The sequence below is a fragment of the Delphinapterus leucas genome, chromosome 3 (genome assembly GCF_059928025.1).
Source record: "Delphinapterus leucas isolate spDelLeu-1000000601 "Yukka" chromosome 3, BTC_Dleu_Yukka2, whole genome shotgun sequence".
NCBI classification, from domain to species: domain Eukaryota; kingdom Metazoa; phylum Chordata; class Mammalia; order Artiodactyla; family Monodontidae; genus Delphinapterus; species Delphinapterus leucas.
This window is the reverse complement of record NC_143131.1, coordinates 27,266,804-27,281,555: the sequence shown is the minus strand read 5'-3', so window position 1 is coordinate 27,281,555 and position 14,752 is coordinate 27,266,804.

Below are 14,752 nucleotides of genomic sequence, written 5' to 3'. Positions count from 1 at the left end.
TAGCCTGAGGAATTACCGATTTAGATAAAGTTCACTCAAAATTACCATCAAGCCATTACAAATAAAACAAAAAACTACATTTTTATCATGTGCCCCAAGTATTGGTCAAAATTTTGAAGGAAAATTTTAGTTCTTCTTTGCAACAGGAGCTTTACAAAAGGGTACGAACACATAAAATTCCTAAGGATGTCTAAATCCTTCTTTTCTCCATAAGTTTCCATGCCTGCTCCTTCATAGCATATTTATAAATAACAATATTATAGATTTAAATTTCCTCTTTCAATTTTAATGCCAGAATTGAGTGGAGATGATAAAAAGTCATAGTACTCCAAACTAGAAGTCAAGTTACAGAAGAGATAAAGAACAAAATGAATTTAGTTTATCCACTTCATCTCTTTGGTCATCAGGTATCTCAAATGTAAATGAGGGGCGTTGGGTAAAGTCATCTCTAAGCTCCTTTCTGTGTCTCACATTCTCTGATTATATTTCTAATTGTCAAACTGTCCATGAAGGCTGGATTAACTACATGACTTTTTGAATGGTGGTAATAGAAAGAACAGAGTTTAATGAAAATGGCTTATCACTGTCAACCATATATAATATTATTGTATTGTTAAGAGGATGTCTTTCTTCCTTTCTCCTTCCTGCTCCCCCCCGCCCCTTCCCTTTTCTTGTAAAATTTTCATTGGTAAAGACATGATTCAGAACAAACACTGAACTGTGGTGGGAATGAAATAACAAGACTGTGGTCATAAAAGAAGAAAATAACTATTTTTACCCACCAAAAAAGGAAGGAAATAAATACAGTCTTATTCAACTCTACCTACAGTCCCCAGAGCTATGCATATAGTGAGTTTGTCAATGCACTAAGAAAGGACTGAGGCCCTCAGGGGGTGCAGTGAGGTTGCGAAGCCCCCTGTCAATGAAATAAATAGTTGTCATGTTTAGCTACCTTCCTGAAGTATCCCCTCCAACTTGAGGCCCTCTCTGAAGGCAAGAGAAGATAATTTATTCTCTTATAAAAAGTACCATTATTATACTCATAAAAATGGCCCACACAATCCTTTTTACTACAATTATAAACTCTAATCCATGCTTCCAAGTGGTTTTTAAAAAATGAATAACCTACAGACATTTTCCTCAGCCTTAAAAATCTGCTTTGCTCTGCTCAGAATAATCAAATCATTCCCATGCTCTCTGCTGCTTTGTATTTCTCAGAGAGTCACACTTTTACTTCTAAGATACCACAAGTGTTTGTTAACAGGACATTCATTAAGTGCTTGGCTCAAACAAATTTCCTAGAAATTCAAACCAAAAAAGGGCTTAAAAGGATACAAGTATAACATTTTCCCTTTAACTTACTGTATAATTATTAACATACAGAATGCATGTAAAATACTTAGAACAGTGTGTGACATGTAGAAAAGCTCAGTAAAGGTTTATTATCATTTACTTTATAATTATCATTGTCATTATTTGGATGTATAAAAATTCTGAGCTTACTGGTATTTTTTTAATCTTGGCTGAAAAAAAATATATTCACATATACATTTTAAAATATATTTGCCATATTTGTTATCAGTCATGTATGAGGTAGGGGTGTGCTGTCCTGCTAGTTCAGTTTTTTCTTCACACTGTACTACATATAGAATCCAAATGAATGACTTATATTTGGTCTTTATCACTTTTGTATACTTTGGGTTGCAGGTGTCAGAAGGACACACAGTATATCTATTTAGCTCACAGGACAATAAAGATAATAGAAGGAAAGGAGTCGATATTCTTCAAAGCACTAAGGAAACCTTTCTTTGAGTCTGCTGGGATTTCAGACCACTTTTTAAAAATGTACTCCTCTGCTTATTTTATGATCCATGCAGGATCATTTCCTTTAGATGGTGATTTTTTTTTTTTTTTTTTTTTTGCGGTACGCGGGCCTCTCACTGTTGTGGCCTCTTCCGTTGCGGAGCACAGGCTCCGGACGCGCAGGCTCAGCGGCCATGGCTCACGGGCCCAGCCGCTCCGCGGCATGTGGGATCTTCCCGGACCGGGGCACGAACCCGTGTCCCCTGCATCGGCAGGCGGACTCTCAACCACTGCGCCACCAGGGAAGCCCTAGATGGTGATTTTTTAAAGGATAACTTTCAAATTTGCATTCCATGGTAGAGAAGCATAGTATTTATAAACATGTTAATGATGTAATCATGTTTATAAAGTTGTATTTAATAGTAGCAATATCTGTAAAGTGGAAAATGCACCCTGTATAAAAGTGGCAATTTTAATTCTATTTCTATATTCGTATGTTTTCCTCTTATGTAAAAATTCACCTCCTCATCTCCTTTCATTTTACTCAACTGGAACACCTCCTCAATTTAATTTTTTTTCTTGCTGTTTTCCCTTCCTGTCATTTATTAGGTCTCCTGAACATCTTTTGGGCAGATCTACCAAATTAGGGAATTATAGAAGGAGAAAAACACAGTGCTTTTTCAAGTGATGAAATATGAAGATAAATTATACCCTGTGGTGTGGCTAGCTTTATGTTCCTCATCTTCTACCTGAGTTGTTCTCTTCCACAAGATAGCACTGAATATGGTAGGAAAAGCTTGGGACCCATGTTGCCCATTTATACTGCACATCAAATTTAATAGTAACATTCTGGCTTTAATTAAACTCTTCCTCTTATAAATCTCAGCAAGGTGATCTGATTAATAGAGGAAATGAGCACCCAACAGTTTTAGTGTAACGATATTAAACAGATGAAACAAGGTAAAATAATCTAATAATCTGTGAGGATGGGGGACACAGAACCCTCTGCATATGCACCCACTGCATGTGTGCTCACAGCATTCATTCTTCAGTTAGTTTTCTTTGTTGGAAGAGTTAAAAATTTCCTGGATAGTTCAGTCTTGAACAGCTAGAATATAGACTGTATCTGGTCGCCTCTGACCCAATCAATTTGGCTTAAAGAGCTTTACTCCATTTACATCTGTAGTAAATGAAGGTGCACCACCTTTTTGAAGGATTATTTACACTTTTCCCCTCTTACCTTCTCTCTCTACTTTGTGAGTGATGGGGTTATAAAGGCTATCTACTTTTGGCTGTATACCTTAATTAGGGAGAACTTGAGGTTTCTCATCTGATTGCTTTGAAAAGGGGGGCATTCCTTAGGAATAGGAACTTTTAAAAATGTAGGCCGGTTTAATCTTCATAAGAGGAAAGCTCAAACAAAAATATTGTTTAGATCTAGGAAACTCTCTCAAACTCTCAACTGTATACAAAATAAAACAAAAAGTCCTAATGGAGAGAAAAAAAGAAAAGAATGAAGAGAAAACAAAAACCAACCCAAACCCTACATTTCTTTATTTCTTCTCTAAACAGTGTCACAACTGGGTGCTCTGTGTGTAGGTGAATTTTAATTTTCTTCTTTCAGCAATTTCACTATTAGCATGATGTTCTTGAGTCTTTGTATTTAGAATCATTATTCAGAAAAAAATTTAAACCAGAGAAGGTTTGATTACGTTTTCACCTTTTTGTGAAGCAAATAAGGTAAGCTCAGTAGACGCTAGCTAGGCTGAAACACTATTAAAAAATGCAATTCAGACTGAGTTACTGCTCGTTATTTTTATAAGCGAGACCCTAATTCTCATCGACCCCAAAGAACGGGCTGCTGTGACTAAGCGAGCAGCAGAAGCAACTGGCTTCTGCCGGATGTTATCTCATTTGGAACACATTTCAAACTTTAGAACAGATTTTTAAATTGGACGTTGAAACCTGCAGACTGTCAGCAGAAAAGGCTGATTCACCACTGTAGAACTTATCTTACTATGAGTTCCAGGCAGAGTTTTTTTTAAGGACTAGGTTACCTAAAATGTGTTGTGATACATCAAAGAGAGAAATAAAAAACACTTCCTGGAATAAGAGTGACACATGCATCTAAGCATCTTTTGGGCTTTTAATATATGCTTATTTGAATGTGGACTTCTTTAAAATAGAAGCCTCTAGTTCAGTATAACTTGTGGATGTTCATGGATCTCTGAAAGGTTAATTAATTTTTTTCTGCAAATATTGCTTCATATATTTGCATGAACCCCCATGGTGGAGGTTCTTCATGTGGAGCTTTTGGAGCCATTATTATTATAGAGTAAATTTGAGTGAAAGAAGTACAGTCTTGGCAAGGTTAAAAATAAGGAATATCTTATATTGATAGTGAAGAGGAAGCTGTTATGTGCGTATTATTTTAAATAACAAAATCCATGATGCAATTGAACTGCAGGGAGAACAAAATCCATGATGCAGCTGAACTGCAGGGAGAAATGCATGGTGTGACCCACTAGAGGTCCCTTCCAACTAAAAAAAGTTTACTTAGTTCAAAAGATTTAGCCTCTGTAAATTGGCATTCACGACTGCAAAGCGAGTAAGGGCCAGAAGGGGGGACTGCACATTTTACTTCCTTAGGGAGAAACATGGTTTCATTCAGATTATCTGTCATATTTTATCTCTTTTTTTTATCCTTATGTGGCACAATCACTCAATTAGCTCTAGTTAGATATTCAGAACCTGTTGTTCCAAGTTACTGATACATTTGTAAAAAGGAAGTGTCATTTGATGTCCTGGTACTGTAGTTGTGCTTTCTAGAGATATTAGCTGTTTCAAGTATCTTAGAGCAATATTTTGCAAGATAGATTTTTGCTTAAAAAGGAAGAGTGCCTCAGATTAAGTTTTTACTTGCAAAGCTGATGGAAGTGGTGGGTGGAGGAGGTATTATACACATTTTCTGATAGCAGGCAACTTGGTAGAAAATGATTATGTTTCTATATATTATCTTTGCAGAGTTAGCATTACGAAATGTAATTGCAATAAATTGATGTAAAAGCCAGATAGTAAAGGGACTAAAAGTCCCTATAGAGACACCAGTCTGTCACTTATAATGGTAGCAAAAGATAATTGTAGACAAGTACAGAAGAACTAACCATTGCTATTTTCCTTCAGAAATGTATTTCTGCTTCTCATGTTTTTCTGAAGACATGGGTTACTTCCTCTGCTTCTAAAGTATGCCATGAACCATCAAAACAGGTAGAAAAAGATCCGCCTTTTATTTCCCCCCAATACCTTTTTAATTTGAGCACAGCAAAGAGTAAAAGGGGGTGAGATACAATCCTGTGTGATTGCATTTTCTAGTAAATTGTTAGATTTCTTTTAAGTTTCTGAGCTCTGCATTGAAAATCTGGCCTCTGGCATAAACTTTGCCCTCCTCCTGCTTGATCATATCCCCTTTCTTCACACAACTTGTTTTCTGGCTCTCTAAAAAAACAGCCAGCACAGAGCCATGCAAGTGCTGATACACAAAGGATGATGCTCAAGCCAAACTGGAAGAGATTTTTTTCTCCTAAAGTAAAATACCAAAGGTTTTCCTTTTCAGGGACAGGCATCAGCAAGAAAAGAAAGGTAATAAGCAATCCTTGGTCACCATTTGTATAAGCTTATTTGTTCTTCATTCTTAGAGGAGTTGTGCATTAGCAAGGTATATCCCTGTGTTCCTTTTCCCACACAGGGAGGATTTTGCACCCCCTGGATTATAACCACTTCGAAAGCCCATATTTTGCATGTGCACCCCTCCAAAGCAGTCAGACATGTACACATTAGCCACTCCAGCAACATTTTTTGCAGGAAAAAAACCTCTTCTTTCCTACATTATGTGCTTCAGTAAGTGAAAATGAATATTGGCTGAGACACACGGGATGATACACCTCCATAGTGTGAATATCATAATTAAAATGTTTTTACAAAAAAAAAAGAATGAGAGCGAGAGAGAAATGTGTGGCTATTCCAGATGATTAAACTTCTTGGTACTTGGATGGTCTCTGTAGTTCACTCAGGTGAACAGCCCCTTGCACTAACAAGGACCTGCATATAACTTCCCATAAAATACAGATTTTATTGCAGCAGTGACAGCACTTCTCAGTACGACGCTGACCTTTCCAGCATCTCCCATCTCGAGATCCCCGATAACTCTGGGCATAAGAATAACTACAGAAGTAATCCCAGCTCTGCAATACACACCATAGCAACGTTCCCTCTTATTAAATTCCGTAATTAACGCATTGGGGGCTCCACTTATCCTGCATCGGACACCTAAAACCAGGCGCACTTGGTTTGTTCTCCAGCCAGTCCTGGGGAGGCGTTATCCCCCAGATTTGTGCCTGGCCAGCCTTGGAAAGCACGAGCGACCTCCGTCTTCCGTATGACTTTTCCCTGGACGGTGTGCTCCATTTTCAGAGTCCAACGTTTGACTTTCTTTGCAACCTAAGCATTTCTGCCCTATGTGAGCCGGCAGGCGTTGCCCCCAACGTGCAAGCTAATAGTTTTTTTTAAAGCTTCTTCTCTGAGACAAATCATCTCTTTAGCCTAAGTTTTCCTTATTGGGAGCATTCGGGAGTTCTCAAGCTACCTAATTTTCTGCTTTAGCCCACAAACCAAGAAATGTAACTCGGCCAAAGCAGTCCCTGCACAGACCCTTGTAATGTGGGCAGGTGGGAATAAATCAAGCCCCAAACGGCTCCGCGGGTCCTGCACGTACCAGCGCCCTTGGTAATTGACCAGCCAACTTTGCAAATGCCGGAGCTCCCTTGGCAGCCTCTGCCGGCGGAGAGAAAGACAGTGGGTGCTTCCCGGCGGCCCCGTCACATATGCCCCCACCAAGCCCCGCTGCGGTCTTACCAGAAGGCGGAGGAGTGGCGCCGAAGCTCCCTGGGAACCGGCGTCCGTTCTGGGCAGCGGCAGCAGCGCCGCCCGCGCAGCCGGACCCGAGCGCCTGCCCCGACCCGGGCTCGCAGGCTGAACATCCCTCCCAACTCCAGCGTGCGGCACCCAACGGGCGGAGATGGCTCTCTTTCTGATTGGCTTCCATCAACGCTACAGAATTAAAAAAAGAAAAGGCATGCACCATCGCCAACTGAGACCGAACCCACCTCTGCTCGCCTTCCTGCGCCCGGGGAGACACTGCGACCCGCCCAGGCTGCTCCTGCCTCCGCCGGCGCTGCGGTCGCCCGCTCAGCGGTTCTTGCTGTCGTGGCTGAAACTGCAGCTCTCGGGACGGGAAGGTTACGGGCTCCGGAGAGCTGGCTCTTGTGGGCGCACACTGATTTGCAAGTGAATGAAGTGGGAGGGAGCAAAGAGAGGAGGACTTTGTTAGAGAGGCCCAGTGCCTGCCCCCGCCCGCCCCCTCCCCTTGACAGAATGACTCCCTGTGTTTGAAGTCCTGAGCAATTCGCTCCTTTAACACTCCCTCTGCCCCAGGCTTTCCTTTCTTTTCCTTTCTTATTTTTTGGAGGGTTAAGACATACTCAGAACTTGCATGACTTCGTCTGTTCCCTCCTTTATACTATCAAAATGCACCTTGTGCTATTATCGGCAACGGTTGGCTATTCTTTTTTTTTTTTTTTTTAACCGACCGAACAATTACAATTCCCAGGGACACCAGTACCTCGTCGCGCTATCAGTTGGTCAGCTTCGTGTTATAGCACGCATAACATGCACACACATAAAACAAACCCGGTCTCCGGAGATAACAATACTGACGGCTTTTCTTTACAACATAAACAGGCGTTTTCCAGACGCAAGTAGGCATAGAATCAGACGCGTCTTTCCTTCTCTCCTTCCAGGAAGACAGGTTTTTCGCATAGTCCTATGATCTCTGTTACTCTTTCGGAGTGAGTAACCCCAGGATGTTGGAAAATGAAGCCATGCTTCCCTGGGCTTGCAGAAACATTCAAATCCCAAACCCTTCAGGCTCACCACTGACTTATGGCTGATTCCATCTTTCTGAATGAGTTAATACAAGAGCGCAAAAGACTTGCAGAAGAGTGTATAATGATATTCAGGTCTGCTTAACAGTTTAAGATGAAAGTTCCTGAAGTAGGATAATCTCCAAATTAAACTGTTTGGTACACATAGCAGTTTGCATAGCTATATTTACAGTGACCAAAAAATAATTTCTAATATTAGGGAACTAAGCTGCAAAATCTTAAGCATGTCCAAGTATTAAGTGAGAGTAATGGTTTTTTATATAGAAGATACAGACATGATGGAGCCAGGCACTGTTAGATTAGGAAAATTAAATCTAATTACCACAGTGATTGCACCCCGGGTCAGTAGCATCCCAAACCAGCTGTTAGTGTATGCTGTAAGTTATGGGGAGATTTCATTGCATGGTGCACTAAAAAAAATCCAGGCTGCTTTGGCTTCTGAGTGGTTAAACAGGTTGGAGGTTGGTCTCCTTCCCAACTGAGCTCTTACTAGAAAATCTTTTGTTTCTCCAATAGAAGTTCAGGCATTTAAAGCCAAAATCAAAGTATTTCCTCTAGGCAGTCACTGCTTCAAAGATGTGTGCATGGAATGGTTTTAGCACAGATGTTCCACACATGGAAGATGGAAAGACTGAATTTCTTTCTTGAAAAGATCTTCCTTTAATGAAGAATTGCCACCAACTTACAAAAAGAGGCTGAACATTTTGTCTTCACACAGCTATTCAGACTCTTGTGGAGGAAGGATAGGCGAGAAGAAAGCTGCTTCCATTACTCAGATTATGAATTCTTATACATTGAATTGGAAATACTAGCTCCTTATGTTTGTATAGTCGTTTACTGGTTACAAAGTACTTTCACAGACTATTTTATTGAAATCTTCTTTCAACAAGTGGTCCGATTTTTCCCCATTAGGACAAAAGAAGCAGATTGGTGATGAGATTGCATAGGTTAACATGTCCAAGGCAATAAAAACTGGTAAGCAGAAGAGTCAGAAATATTACTGGTAAAACTGTGGCTATATGTGTGTATATGTGTGTGTATATATATATATATATATATATATATATATATGCCTATAAAAATAAGCCACATTTTAAGACTGCTTTTTGCAGAAAGATTTGCAGAATAACTGATTTTTATGGTAAAAGTGGGATAATAGTGAAGTTGATGTTCCCCCTGTTGAACAAGTTTGTATCTCACAAAGGAAATCTCTAATTGTTTGCAATATACTATTCTTCCAACCCCTCTAAGCTACATATCAAAGGTGGTTAAAACAACTACTTTTTATTAAGAATGGATAAACAATCAATTTGCTTTGGAACAATTCAAGTGACAACATTAAATTACATAAAGGATAGCACTTTTTAATACTAAAAAAGATTTTTGGGTGATTTTTGAGGATTTCTAGCAATATTTACTACAATCATTATTACTTTTCAATTACAGAAGTGATATAAATATCCAGAATTATTTCATTCTCATTTCAGAGATTAAAAAAACAAGAGTTACTGAGGTTAAATGATTATCCAGTGTCATATAAGTACTGTTTCCAGTTCATCCTCTGGCACACCAAAACATGCTGCCAAGTAACAGAAGTTAATTAGAGGTAAACAGATGAGAGGGTCTTTGCCATCATCATGTAGGGTCTTCTCACGAAACTCAAGAGTGGAAATTCTGCAGGGCTTCTGGAAAGACTTGGAAGCAGACACTGAGAAGCCACCAGTACTCCACCTGTGGTACTACTTTCCTGTCCTCACTGTGCTTCTGCTTCTGTTTTGTCTCCCTTCACACTTGCTTCCTCTGTCATTCAGTCAGACCTTCAGAGTAGTACCACTGATAGTTCCAGAGCTTACTTGTTGGAGAGAGTAGTTTCTCCTTCTGCTCCATTTCTAATTTCTTGCAAAGCAGCTCTGATTGGTTGGATGTTCTCCTGGACCAGTCGACTACCCGCCCCCCAGCCCCCCGTGCCCCAGGACCCCAAACAGGGGCAGCGGCTAGGGAATGGCCTTGTGAACTGGGAATACATTCCAAAGAGTGTCCCATTCCATACATTCTCTTGTTTTGTTTAGTAATTTGGTACAGCTGAAGTATCTCATCAGTTTTTAGACTACTTCATTATTTTATATGCTTCAGTCAAAATTACTTGTACTTCTCGCCTTTTACAACTTGCGAAGTTTCAGTTTTTAAAAAATACTCCTCCATAGACCATTACTAGGGATATTAATTTTGATGAGGGATTTTTCAACTTCTAAATCTCTCTTCAGATGATTAAGAGGCCATATTATCCTTATAATGGGGATACATATAAATAAATAATTACAAATTCTCTGACTTTTCAATGATATGCATCTCTATGCAATGATTATCTGATAAAAACATTTTCATGATCATCAACAATTATTCCTGATTAGAAGAAAAAAGTTCACTTTTAAAACCATGTGCCTAATTAAGAATCTTGGCATGGATAGTTTTGCTTCATCCAAATCTTCCGTCTAAAATTTACCTTAAATGTGTTGCTACCAGAAAAATTACACAAGATACAATGCTTATTACTTAATCATCACGATGTGCACATGTGAACAGATGTCACTGAGGAATGAGTGTTTATTTCCCACCTCTGCCCTATGTGTGTATGCACGTGTGCGCATATGCATACACACACATGCGTGCACACACACACCAGTGTTTAAGGGGGAAAAAGATTTAACCACTCTGGGTATTATTGAACTGAAACAAAGGAGACAGGAAACCTCGATGGAATTCCTCTTTTGTGAGAGCCATAGAGGAATAGACATCTCAATACAAGCTAAAATAAATTCACACAAACGTTGTGTGCTTATCCAGGTTTTCTAATCCTGGGAGAGTTTCCAATACTGTATTTAAAATGGGTTGGATCCCAGGATGCATTAAGACATTTCCCTCTTGATCATTATATTTGACTCATCACTATAGGTAGATTACAATAGCCAGGAGATTTCCAAATGAGATAAATGCTCAGCAGCAAAATGTTATTGACATACACAGGACATTTTAGTACTCTGGGCATTTCCAGGTTGGTAGAGTGGACTTCAATTTTTGCCAAGTTCTTTTAGATTTTATTCACTGCTTAGTGGTAGAATCTAAACTTGTCTGATCAGATATCTACAATTCAAGTTTGGTAGACTGTACTGTGTTAGTGAAGGACCATGCCCTGGTTTAGAAGAAACAGCCCATTAGGATATGCAAGGTGTCAGCATACTCTCTTAAATAACTGGTATAGATGAGAATAAACAGAAAATCCTACACTTGGATCCAGAGAAAATAATTCCTTTCTCCCACTAATCCCTCTCCCAATTATAGAAGAACTTGATGGGAATAATGGCAGGCTGGTGTGGGAAAGACAGTATAATAACACATGTTCAGAAATATTTTGGGAATATATACATAGAGTATTAAAATTTCACAGATTTTGTCAAAAGAAGACAAAACAAAGACAAGAAGATTATCCTTTGTGTAGGCATAAGTGTTCTCTTTAGAATAGACCAGACCTCACCTTAGAACCTACTGTTCCTCTTTAGGTACCACACTTAAATACCTTTTTCTTTTTTGCCCCTTCTCTGTATTTTCACTGTACTTTCTAAAATACCTGTAGTACTTTAGCTAGACCTCATTGTTTACGTATTCTTGTTCGTCTGCCAGACTGTATATCCACTGAATTACTGAAGGTAGAGCGTTTGCCTGTTTTGGTTATCATTTTAGCTCCTGGTGCTTGAAAAAAATGCTTGGTGCTTACATGTATAAGTAAGTAGAGATCTAGATAAACTAGAATTGATATAGTAGACAGAATGTGGAGATGATTCATAGACTTAAGATCATGTTTATGAGCTAAAGGTGACAAGGCTGGAAGAGAGAAGGTTCAAGTTGGCCATGAGCACTTTCAAATACTTGATGAACTGTCATATGGAAGAAAATTAGACTGGCTTTTAATGTGACAGAAGCTTCAGTTAGTATCTATTGGAGAAGCCACTGGAAAGTACTGCATTTTGTTAATTCTAAGATACCTGTATTTTCCCATTTTAACATCTCTGAAATTATGATGCCTCTTAAAATTGATGTGATAATAAAGGATCATGTCATGGTATAATTGACAGTGTCTCTTCTTTCTTAACGACATAAAATAATTGTGTGACTTACTACCATTGGCATCTTTGATCTGATGACATGCAGATGGTAGATTTCAGCTCAACATATGGAAGAATTTTCAAACTCTTAGTTCTTTTCAAGATGAAAGGTACTGGCAGCTTCAGCATAGCAATGGGTCCCATTCCTGAAGGCATTCAATCACAGACTGGACAAACACTTGTTAAAAATGAACTTACCAACTTTCTGATTGAATGATCTTTCACATCTTTGTCAAACTTGAGATTCTTGAATTCTCAGCCTCTTATTTTTGTAGATGAGAAAACAAGGATAATACAGGTTAAGTGCTTTGTCCAAAGTCACACATCTCATTTGAGACCAAGACTGGTCTGTCCATGCTTCCCATTTTGTACACCCGAAACTAACACAACATTGCTAATCAACTATACTCCAATATGAAGCTACTTTCATTTACTGTTTATCCTTGTTTTCTCTTCAAGCTTGCAGTATAGAAAATGGGTACATACAATATTTTGATAAGAGCAATAACTAACATTTTCCGCCTATATACGATATGTCATTTACTTGTTCTTTACATGTGTTATCACATTTAATCCATGTGATGGCTCATGGGCTAGGTATTATCATTCTTGTTTGCAGATGGGGAAGCTAAAGAATGGGAGGTAAAGTAATTTGTTCAAAGTCACACAGTTAGTATGGGTCAGAGCTAAGATTCAAACACAAACTTTGAAGTGAGCCCTGTACTCTAAATCACTCTATAGGGGCACAGAATTTACTGCAGAATCTATATGGAGTGGTGTGAAAATCAAAATCTGCCATAGTATGAAATTTCTGATTTTAAGATAAACATGCTTTTGGGTGTTCCATTACTTTTTTAAATTATTTGCCTCAAGATATCTGGATAATGGTTTCAGCTCTCCACTGCATTTATGTTCAAACAAAACCTTAAGTGCTTTTGTTAAATTTTAGGGCCAGCAGAAAGCTTATCGATAAACTGATAAAGTAAATTTACTTCTCAAATCAAGAAAATTCAGTTTTATTCTCTGCTGTGTATGTACCTAACCCATCCTACTCCTACTCTTTTCCTACCTAGAGGTACCCCCAAGTTGAGAAAAATCAGTATTTAACTTATTTCCTGACCTTTGTTTTTTATTCATTGTGGGCCCTTGGCCATCTGTAAAGATGCATTGATTCTTACTGTTTTTTTTCCTGAGGAGAGCTATCTTTGTGCACTTCTGAACCCTCAGGGGGCAGTCTTTATTCCTAAGAAAGGAATCCTTCACAGCGGATGCAGGCAGAATTCTTGTTCACAGCTGAGGTCCTCTCTTTGCTCCTTGGAAACTATACTTATTATCTCTCTTAGAAGGAAAAAGAAAACTGGAAAAAAAAGCTGCTTGGTGTCAATTGATAAGAAAAATTTTAAAAGAACCTTAGTTAAGTCCGTTTTGGGGGGTACTTTTCCAGACATCATAATGTTAAAAATATCAAAAAATATTTTCATGTGCAGGTAGTTTACTGAAAAATTGTGTAGTCTTGACCAATCCCTTGTCTCTTGGCCTTGGTTTATTTATCTGTAAAACGAAGGTGTTGAAGTAGTTTTTTACTCGAGTCATTATTCTGTCTTTTCTTTACATGTTGCTATTCTGTGTATGGCCACTAGGGGGACAAAGGAAAGACCTTTCTACTGAAACTTGCTTCCCATTACTAATTTGGAATAATGTGAAGAACAACCACAGGGAAAGCCGGTTTTTCTTAATGAGACAGTGAATATTTTAAAACGCCTTTTTATTAATTGGTATTAAACTGTGATACGAACTAGTACTTCTTTGTAATATTTGAGAATTTGAGGAAAATGATTATTACTATTTCTATGAACACTAAAGCCTTTATCATTATAATCACGTATCTCCGTGAACATTACCGTGTTCAAAAAGGCCGTGAGCCTTTTTGAGAAGTATCACAAGCCACAATATTTTAAGAATGCAGATAAAGGCATTTAAAGGATATTTTGAAACTTTTTAGTCGTTATCAAAGTTGATAATAATTAGTTAATATTTTCAGAAACTAAAGCAACAAATAAGGAGTTTCTAATTGCAAATTAGAAAGGGAGCTGAATGTTTTGTAACTGAAAAAGGTCCATGTATACACAATAATCTTTAAAAGCAATTTTAGTAGCTAAGGTTTATTGAACACTTACTATACGCCAGGCAATGTGTTAAAAGCTTTTGTTCGTATTCTTTTGATTCTCTCAACAACTCTGTGAAGTAGTTACTTTATCAGGTCCATGAATAAATGAACGTTTAGAGAGATTCATTAACATGCCTGCCACACTGCTGGCCTGTAGCAGAGTAGAGCTTTGAATCCAGGCACTCAAACATCGGAGTGGCAGATACTCATCCACAGCTATATTGGTAACAGCCTGTGCTATATTGCTCTTCCGGATTATAAAGTGCTTCACAGGCATTGCTGCTCTGTGTGTTTACTACAGTTCTCTTCAGTAGACGGTGTGGATATTATTAGCCTTTGTGTTTTCAGGCAGGGCAGGAAGACTCAGAAAGGTTCAGAGTCCTGAACAGGAATCTACAGTTTGACTTTGAGAGAATGCATTAGAAACAAGAGTATTTTATCTTCAGCTATTAGAACCAGAATATGGGGATGGGATGAAATTGTCTACTTTCTGAGCTTTTGGTTTTGAAAAGTGTATGCTTATAATCTAGTTGTCTCTAACTCAAAAACGAGACCCTAAAATTCTCAGAAGCTTGAAATTTCCCATTTTTGAACATCAGTAGTCACTCCATTTATCAAGTGCC